This window comes from Camelus dromedarius, chromosome 15 (assembly GCF_036321535.1).
Source record: "Camelus dromedarius isolate mCamDro1 chromosome 15, mCamDro1.pat, whole genome shotgun sequence".
Classification (NCBI taxonomy): Eukaryota; Metazoa; Chordata; class Mammalia; order Artiodactyla; family Camelidae; genus Camelus; species Camelus dromedarius.
In genome coordinates, this window is record NC_087450.1 from 27068384 (window position 1) to 27076854 (window position 8471).

The following is an 8471-nucleotide window of genomic DNA, read 5'->3' on the forward strand; positions in this document are numbered from 1 at the left end:
TTTCAGACTTTATTAATCTTGTAGCTGAAAGTTTGTAACCATTACCATCATCTCCCTATTTTTAGCTCCTTTATTGGCTTTTTGCTTTATCTATGTGTTTCATTTTGCTGTGGTTGCTATAGGGGTTTATAGCATAGATCTTTAATTTGTAACAGTCTACCTTCAAGTATTATTATTCCACCACACACATACTATAAGAACCTTGAAACACTATACTTTCACTTCTCCCCTTTGGGACTTTGTGGTATTGTTGTGATGCATTTTACTTCTACATATGATATAAATCATATATTACATTCTTAGTAGTTTGATTAAACAATCACATATTTTAAAAATATTATAAGTACTAAGAAAAAGGCTATATATATTTACCAGTTTTCAGTGTTCTTCATATTTTCTTGTGGATTCATATTTCCATCTGATATCCTGTTCCTTCTGCCTGAAGAACTTCTTTTAACATTTTGTGTACTGTGAGTTTCCTGGTGATGAATTTTTTCAGCTTTCGAATTCTGAAAAATCTGAATTTTACTTTCTTTTTAAAATACACTAAAAAAATTTGCTGGATATATATTCTAAATATGAATGCACTGACAGTCTTTTTCTTTTAAGTTTAAAATTGTTGTTCCACTGTCTTCTCACTTGTATTTTTTCCAATAAGAAATTTGGTATTATGCTTATCTTTTTTCCTCTTTATATAACATCGTTTTTCTCAGCTGCTTTTAAGATTTTCTCTCTATCAGTTTTTTGAGAAATTTTTATTATGATATATGTTAGTATAATTTTCTCTAAATATCTCAAGCTTCTTTGAGCCTCTTAGATCTATAGGTTTATCTTGTTCGTCACATTTGAGGAAGTTTTGGCCATTATTTCTTTCAATATTTTCTCTACTTCCTGTCTCCGCCACCTTCTAGGACACTAATTACATGTATTAGGCACTTGAATTCATCTCACAGCTCATCTAAAAGTGAGGAACATGGAAGGATTCTACACCCCATACAGTAGAATAAAAAAATAAACAGGACAGTTTTGGAGCTACAGAAAATTTGAGAAGGGGCCAAAAGTTACACAGATCTTATTAATCATTACAGATGAGATACTGCTTGTGGGCTCCCAAAGCTATTAAGAGAGAAGGAAATCTGGAAAGGAGATTGAGAACCCTGCAGTTATTCCTTGAAAAGAGCTACTGAGGTACCGAAATTCACATCTACATGTTAATGTAAGTTAGTTTCGTATCCAAAGAATGGCAAGGCCTGTGACATAATAGACTTTTAAAACAGAGTAGAGATTTTACTATATGAGGGTACCAAGTATCCTTTTCTAATTTGATACAGTATTTAACAGTGCCTTAAGTTCAGCCAGTATCATCCCCCCTTAATTTACCACTATTTATAACACTGTTTAATATTATATAATATTATAAATTCCTGACTGATATAAATCCTCCTGTCTTCAATTTCTTTTCCAAATGTGTGCATGTGTGTGTGTGTGTGTGTGTCCCTATAGGAAACTATACCCAGTGAGTACATAGCTAGTTAGTGCTTTCGGCTGCGTGACTAAATATGAATGCACAAAACTGGGTTTATTCAGACAGTTATACTATTAAAACATTACTCAGGAATAAAGTAGAATTCAAAATTATATAAACTTGTAAAAAAATTCAACACATAATTTACAGAGAACCTTCTGCCTACAATGTGCCATGCAGTGTGCTGAGCAAATAGATAAGGTACCTGCTCTCAAGGATCTTACTGAGTGGTAGAAGACACACATTAATCTGAGAGTCACTCAAACATACAGCAATTACAAACTGTGCAAGGGCTATGAAAGAAAACAGAAGGGACAAAAGAGCATACAACAGGAAGACTCAGCTTGGAAGTACAGGCAATTTTCCTTGGGCAAGTAAAAATGTCACTGAGCTGTGAAGGATGAGCAGAAGTAACTGAGGTGAAATATTGGCAGCAGGTTTGGAGATGCCCAACTTTGAGGATAACCTGTGCTAGTCTGGGACCCCAGCGAGTTCCATCATCACCCTAGATCAGCAGGAAGTAGCTAGAGCGGTTGTCGCCCTCTACGTCCCAAAGATTTGGGGTCCTGTGACTAGAGGGGGGAATGTTAGGTAGTTTAGATAGAAATGAGCACTGGGCAGGGGGAGAGAAAGGGGAAAGGAACAATCCAGAAAACAAGGGTCCTGAGCTGTCAATTAACCAGAGTGCAGGGAACCTGAGTTGTCAATCAGTCAATCAATCAATCACGAAACCAGGATATAAAAACAGGAAAAGCAAGGAAACAGCGCCATTTTTCCTCTCTTGGATTGTCCCACTCCCAAGAGTGCACTATCTGTCACTATTTATTTTACTTCACTAATAAAAATCTTGCTTATACTGAGGATACTGAGGAAGGACAAAAGCTGGCATGTTTGAGAAATACATTTATTTTAAAAAAGAAGCAGATTAGGGTTTGGAACAGACTTCTATTGAAATAAATTAACAATACTTTCTCATGTAAAATAATGAATATATCAAATCAATATGTTATGTACCTTAAAATGATACAATGCTATGTTAAATATATTTTAGTAAGAAAAACCAAAAAATGTATATTTTAATAAAAATGATAAATAAAACTAGCAGGGGAGAAACAAATTTAAAAGAGAAAGATCTAGGAGCCAACAGTAACGTAGGGAACTTAATTAGGAAAGGTGATTTACAAACTATTCTGCTCCACCTTGAGAGGACCTTTCTAAAACATTCATTTTGAAACAGCATTTGTTGTTTTTTTATTATTTATAATTCTCTATTTATGGGGTATGTAATATAGGCTTTTATGCTTAATTTTCATTGTCACTCTTATTATTCCAATTTTTCACTTTTGAAAAATGGGGTTTAGAGAAGTTCCACAAATACTTTAAGTAATTTGCCTACATTCACAAATTAATTTGTAAACTTGAACCCAAGTCTGACTTTTAATCCATGTTCCTTTCTCTATACAAATAGAATCACTAAAAAAGAATCAGAGGAAATTTTATAAGAAGTTTTTAATATTTTCTTGAGAAATAAAAATGGATTCTGTACCCCCAAGTTTGTGTGATGAGGCTAAGTTAGGAAGAGTGGTTGGTTTAAAGAATTATAATTCAACCAAATCCACCTTCTCTGTCAGTACAAATGTATAGAATCATATTGAATGTTAGACATTGTGCTGGGGCAAGGCACATGATTCATTTAGTCTATAAATATTTATTGAGCACTTAATATACCGGGTATATACTAGGTCCTGCGGAATCAGCAGTGGACTATATGGAGGAGATCTTCCTGTCACAGAGTTTTCATTGATGTGTAGGGGGTGGCAGTAAGTAAATAAATCAATAGGAAACATCAGGTAGTTTCATAAGTACTATGGAAAGATTAAAATGTCTTGCTATGTAGGAAGCAACAGGAACTACTTTTGTGGTAAGGAAGTTCTGTTTTAAGAGTTGACATTTAAGCTGAGACATGAATGGCAAGAAGGAATTAGACTTTATGTAAAAGCTAATAACAATAACAATAATAATAATCACCATAACAATAGTGATAGCTATCATTTTTCAAACCCTTAATATGTATTCTTTACTGTTCCAAGTGTTTTACGCACAGCATCCTATCTAAAATCACCTGCCAAGTTGCGACAAAAAGTGGGTAGCAGAACCAGGATATAAATCAGAATCTTCCACCCCATCTTATCCCTCTTATCCACTGTACTCTTTGGCCTCTCACGGTCAAACGGAAGAGAATACTAGTGAAGAGGCCCTAAGCAAGAATGTGTTTAGTGTGATTGAGAAAAAACAAGGCTAGATTACCTGAATTAACATGAGAAAACTGGCCAAGAGATGAGGAGCTGAGGTCAGAGAAGTAGGCATGGGTCTACCTATTATGTAGGGCCTTGTCAGCCAAGGTAAATCACATGGGTCTTATTGTGAGATCAAGACACAGGGTAAGGTGGGTTGAACAAAATGGGAAAATCAGCTTTAGAATTTATATTTATGGGCATTTTAGTGAAAAGTGAAAATGCGTTGAAAATCCATGAGATGACTTGATGATGTCTAGTGATATGAAGAGATTGGCCACCTGCTATTATTAACACTGGAAATAGAAGAGAAAAACTGATCTTCACAGGAATATAAGATACAGAGTTTCTACTTCTGTTTGGATAAATAAGTATAAATGCCATTAACAATTTGACTTGGTTGAATATCATGACAAGATGTATGCTTGCCATTTTAGTTCCCAGAACTATTTTAAAATCCTGATCCTGTTTGTCGACTGAAATAAATGCTCAGCCTAAAAGTTGAAAGTTATGTTTTATTTGGTGGGAGGACTCGAGCCACAATGACAGCCTCTCAGATCCGCTCTAAGGGACTGCTCCAAAGAGGTAGGAGAGGAACTAGAATATATAGGAGCTTTACAACAAAGACGAGGTAATTGGAACAATAAAAGATTGCTTGTTATCTAAAGAAAACCAGGCATCTCAAGTAAGAATTTAGTGCTTTTCTATGTATGGGAGGAAGCAAACATTTGGGTTCATTGAATTCATTCCTTTGACAAGCATCTAGCTATCTAGGGCCAGTATCTTGTCCTTTCTTATTGTGAGTCCGCTCAGAGTACACCATGGTGAGTGGCTACAGAGGCTGGGCTGCAAGCTTGTCTTCCCTGGGCAGGGGTGGCAGCCACTGATGACTGGATTGCTTCAGCATTCTTTGTTTACTGATATGGTTTGCAGTATTTCTTGTTCACGTATTTCCATGAGTGCCATTTATGGTAGACTCTAGAGAAAGCTGTGAAAGTAAAGAAATAACTTCCCCTTTGCTTCACCGATCTCTTTGCCTTCTTTTTCTTGCCCATCATGATCTTCAAGGTGGTCAGGAATCCCTAGTAAGGGACACAGAGATTTCCTTTAACATTTACACTGTTCCAGACTTCTTTTTTCTTTCTTTCTTTCTTTTTTTTTTTTTTCTTTACTGTCACATCTTTTCTGAACTTCAACACCTGAGATCACTTATCCAAGATTTTTCTCTTAGCTAATATTGTGCTACTTCATATGTGTGTGCAAATTAATTATGTCCATATATTTTTGACTTACATTTTAACGTGTATTTTCTGATTACAACGTGTCATCCTAGGAAGGAAGTATAATAATATTCAGACTTCTTGTGCAAAGTATGCTGAGGCAAACAAACAGCCCTCAGACTGTATCATGCATTTTTATTCCATAACAAAAACTGTTTTTAAAGTCTCAGTTGGAACCTATGGTTTAAACAGGTTAAATTCTTTGGTTTAATTGTATTAATTTATTTTTGTAATTAATTAACTTTATTATGCCTCTTTTGACAAGATGATAGTATAAAACATATACATATATGTTTTATATATATAAAACTTTAACTCCTAAATCTCACAAGAGTGAGTATTGGGTCTAGAATAAGTCCAGAAAAATTGCAGGTGTCTTTAGCCCTTGGGAACTACCAGGGGATCTCATACATAGCATTTCCTAATAGATTATTGAAATCCAGTGATAAATTTCTGCAAAGCCTGGAGAGAATGGGAGAAAAATCCAGGCAGTTTTCTCTGATATTCTGTGATGTACCAGCAACTTGCCAAGATACAAATTTCTATCTCTTAGATAAGGTAAATGCATGGTTTAGAAGGAGTACTAGATAAGCATCTGGACTGTGGGGGTTTTATTATAGGATTTGACACAAATAATTCATTCTGTCTTGATTTTAACTTTTACTTATCTGAAAAATGAGGATTGTTACATATAAATGTTTGACAAAGTTCACTTTAATTGAAGTATTTGATGTAATCTCAAGGATCACTTTTAAATCAAAACCTTTCTGTAAAAAAATGAGTAGTAATATCCTGACATGACCAAAACCTGGGATACTTAACCTCTTGTACCATCCTGCTTGGCTGGAAATAGATTGAAATGAATTTGATCTGTGTTTGGCCTCATAAAAACCCCATTTCACTTAGAATACTTTAAAATTAATACTCTGGATCCCCTTGGATACTTTAGAACTGAAGTTAATTGGAGAGAAAGGGATGGTGTTACAAACTTCCTGAACTCCCTGCTGACCTTTAAGTCCTGACGGGCATTAGGAGGGAAACATCCAGATTTCTTTGTATTAACATAAGATCTGTGCACTGCATTTTTCTGACAATAGGCTGCTTGTACATTCAGCTGAGCACTTTCAGATGCAGTTGCTTCTGAGGGCTCAGCCAGTTGAAGCTGAAGTTAGCTTATTCAAACAGTCACAGGTATGAACATTAGTAATAATAACAGTAAAACCAGCATGAGAGGACCACCTTATTAAAATGGGTGATGACTCCAAAAGGAATGATTAATCAATGCTTACAATTTCATTAATGTTAACTGTTTATTTTTTCCCAGGGCCAGTGCAGATGTGCCAATGGATAATTGCTTTCCATATTTCATTATGAAAGGGTCTGTAAAATGTTGGATAATTCTGTTCAATTCTCACAATTGAGAGCTGTGTTTCTCCCACCCAATGGGGTGACAAAGACTTCTACTGCCATAAGATAGATAGATATTAGCAGTTCCAAATGACATCTCTGTTAAATTGATGCCTCCTGGGTCCCAGAAAAGAGCAATCTAAAATATTTAGCAGACATTACACTGAGAAGTTTATACTTTAGTTGCAGTGCCTGGGTCAGTTGTACAGAATATATAGGTCAAAAGAACACCTTGGAAACACATAAATTGCAAAACAAAAACACTAGCAAAGCTTTTTTCTTTCTTTTGAAGTTAACTCTAGCATCATATAGGTTAATATATTGCAACCATCTTATAACAATTTTTAAAAAATAGTTCTTTATAATGTGATTTACTAAGTATCTATGGTGTAGTTTATCAGCACAGAAAAGGTTAGTCTGCACTATGGATTCCTGAGCATACAAATGATCGTGTTAATCAGAACACCGTGAGGCTTTATAAAATGGTAGGCGTGATCTCATAAGAGTAAGTATAAAGTTCAGATGCCACAATCACCTTGTGATCACATATACTCTATTCATCTTATTAAAACTGAATTGTTTCCTTCAATACAGTAATAGTTAATAGGATAAATAAAAATAATTCTTAAATGATATTTCTTAAAAATCCAAAGTCCTAGGTCTAAGCTCTTAATTTTCTAATTTGGGGTCACTGGGTTGTAACTCAGGAACATTTTTTAAGAGCTCTTGGTAATTATAATGCAAGGGACCCAGTAAAACACACTTAACAAATACTAAATTCAAATGTCAGTAATAATAATAGCCACCATGTACTGAAGCCTAATATATTCTAGGCACTGTTTAAGGGCTTCATATAGTATAATTAATACTCACAGCCAACTTGTAAGGTATTATTCTCTCCATTTTATAGACTAGAAAACTAATGCTCAGTTTAAGTGACTTTCCACAGTCTCAAAGTTAGTAAATTACTTAAGCCTTCACAATTTCAATGTCTATTTTCTATTATCAGTTAGGAGAAAAGTGGCCTTCACCATATCTCTTATAATATCCCAATGCATTCTTACTGCACTATTTGATCTGTATTAGAGTTTTACAGTAATTTTTGAAGTAGTTACAAGTCTGTGTTTCATTGCATTTCATAAGTCTTGACACCTAAAAGTACCTTAGCAAAGACCTGCATCTTTCTAAGTGAAAAAGTAACTCTTAAATCAACTCTCAATGATTTTCAGTAAAATCAGGAAGGAAAAGTAAAAGTATTTACTTGTAATTATCTTTGTAAGTATACTTAAAATTCGTATTGAATAATCATTTCTACAAACTTATACAGAAACTCAAACTCATGTTTAGTTTTATTAAACTAAAACTGGTTTCATTTTACTAACTTCTCCTTCAATTCAGTTAGCAAAAAGCAATCAGAGAACTGAAAAGCAAAAACAAAAACATCATGGAAAAACAGTGAAAAAATGGTTGAGCAACTACTATCAAAATCTAATTTATTAAATGTTGACCACAGAAGTAACTTAATAGTATTTCAGCTATTGAATGTTGAGGAGAACAGGGAAGTAGAATCAGCACCTTCATATCTGAAGCAATTTAAATGCAGTCAGCCTGGAGGAGAAGCATAGAGTCATGAACTTCACCCATGTCTGTGTAGTCTTACGTGTTCCGCCCACATCCTTGGTACTGAGCCAAACTGTGATATGAAATTGTTAAGCAGAAAACAGTCTTGAGAGTTGAAGCAGATAACTAGATGGACTTGAAGTATAAGTTCTACCCAGGCTAGCTGACTGCTACGGTTTCCTCAAACCAAAATTCTATGATTCTAAATAGAATCTGTTGTGAATAATATATACTACAGATAATTAATTGAGAAGTTATGGGGTTGCCTGCCATTTTTCAAAATGAATTGGTCTAGATTAGCATTCTCAAGACAGTTATCATCTGTGAGTACAGAGCCATTTTAAG